This window comes from Cebus imitator, unplaced genomic scaffold, assembly GCF_001604975.1.
Source record: "Cebus imitator isolate Cc_AM_T3 unplaced genomic scaffold, Cebus_imitator-1.0 Scaffold1069, whole genome shotgun sequence".
In the NCBI taxonomy this organism is placed as follows: domain Eukaryota; kingdom Metazoa; phylum Chordata; class Mammalia; order Primates; family Cebidae; genus Cebus; species Cebus imitator.
Window position 1 is genome coordinate 67,624 of NW_016108384.1, and position 1,888 is coordinate 69,511.

Genomic DNA, 1,888 nt, shown 5'->3' on the forward strand with positions numbered 1-1,888 from the left:
CAGGAGTCCTTTATTGCTGGTGACCGAGAGATGGCTAACGCTCAAAATACTATTGGTCCAGAAGGGGCTTGATTCCTTTTTACACCTTGCTTAGATAAAGGGGGTAATCACCCACTTGGCATTTTGTAAGTCCAGGAATATTCAAGTCGGATTTAGAATTGGAATGATAGAAGATCCAGTCACAGGTGCCATCGATTCTTTGATTTTTGTCTTTTGGATTTCTCATTTTTCCTGATTCTCCACTCACAAGTTGACTCAGCTGGGAACTTGACCATGAATTTAGTGCTTTCTGGCTGGGCTCCGCCCCTCATCGGGAAGACCAGGTGAAAAGGTAAAAAACAAACAAACAAAAAAAACCTGAATTCTCCCTTGGCAGTGTGGGTCATATCCACTGTCTGGGATTTAAAAATGCCTCTTCATGTGTAAGGCGAGGTGGTCTGACCTGGAAAATGCTCGGTCGCATTTCTGCCACCGGAATGGGCGTTGCCCAGTGTGTTTATGGTAGTGCCTGGTCAGTTCATCTGAGCAGGCGAACTTCCATCCACAGCCGCGGTGCTCACCGTGGTAAGGTTTCTCACCTGTGTGAGTTCGCAGGTGTGCCTTGGGATGGGAACTCTTTGTGTAGGTTTTGCCATAACCCGCATAATCACAAGTGCGGGTGGCGGTCCTCTTCTGGGTCACGACCATCTTCCCCTGTTTCTCTTGGGCTCCTCCGGCAGGCAGGAACAGGGCGGGCTGCTGGAGCTCTTGGTAATGGAGCGGCGGGACTTGTGGCTGCTTAGGTCAGGCAGGAAGGATGGGTAATCGGGCCCCGAGTGGGGATGGAAGCCAGGGAAGTGGCAGGGCAGGGTGACAGTCCCTGCTGCTCAGCAGTTCCTCAGGTCCCAGGGTCGGGAGCTGCCGCCCCAGGGGGACGTCGTGTGCAGCCCGCTGGTGGCCATGGCTGGGAGGGGTCCAGCGCCCAAGTGGGTGCACGAGGAGACTCCTCCTGCTTGATCTTGGGGTGCAGGTGCCACGGGCAGCCGTTGTGGGGGCCGCCACCACCACCACCAGGTGGCTGCTGTCAGGGCCGTCTTCGCTGACGCTGAGGACGACCGGCTGCCATACTCGATGCTGGGAGCGCTCAGCGACGCCTTCAGCACTAACTTCCCCGTCACCCCAACACCTGGCGGCTGCGGCTGTGGCGGTGGAATGGACACCTGCTTCAATCGCGGCCGCAGGAGCTCCGCCACAGAGCCGCACAAGGGGCTCACGTTGTGGATGTCCTCCAGGTTGAAAGGAGCCTTCGGAGGGGGAGCGGACTTGCTGCCATGGAGGAAGCCTCCGCCCGTGTGGTCCCCACGGCTGGGTCGCCCCCGCCGGCATCGGACGGCTGAAGCTGCAGGTGGAGGGCGCGCTGGCAGGGCCGCTGCTCAACAGGAACGAGGAGGAAGACGCTGATGCTGACAAGGACACAGCGGCTGCCACCGACTGCTGATGGACAGCGAATTGGAGAGGATAAGGTCCAGGTCTAGGAGATCGCTGAACTCCTCGGTCTCTCTCCAGGGCAGGGGGCCAGGTTGCTACCGCTGCAAGTTGCAGTGGCTCCGGCAGGTCTGTGGCCACGGTCACCGCCACCAGGTCCTGGGGTGGCCAGGACGCAGTGGGGGAAGTCCTTAATGTGGGAGAGCTCCTCCTGCCAGCGGTTAATCGGGTTATTTGGAGCACCTGCTTAATGAAGTGTCCTCTCCCTTCCCGCCCTGCCAGACGCCAACGTGGAGAAAGGTGGGAGCAGCGCCTCGCTGACAGCCCTGTCAGACTCGCCAGGTGGCTGCCTCATTAATGTGGGGGCCCAGAACGTCCTTGGGAGCCCGCAGCAGCTGTGGAACCCGAGCCCCAAAGTCAATGA

The 1,888-nt window shown here is 58.7% G+C and overlaps 1 pseudogene; it reads right to left on the minus strand.

The window, feature by feature from the left end:
* Positions 1-378: 378 nt before the first annotated feature.
* On the minus strand, positions 379-1,819 carry LOC108298743 (annotated as a pseudogene).
* Positions 1,820-1,888: the final 69 nt, after the last annotated feature.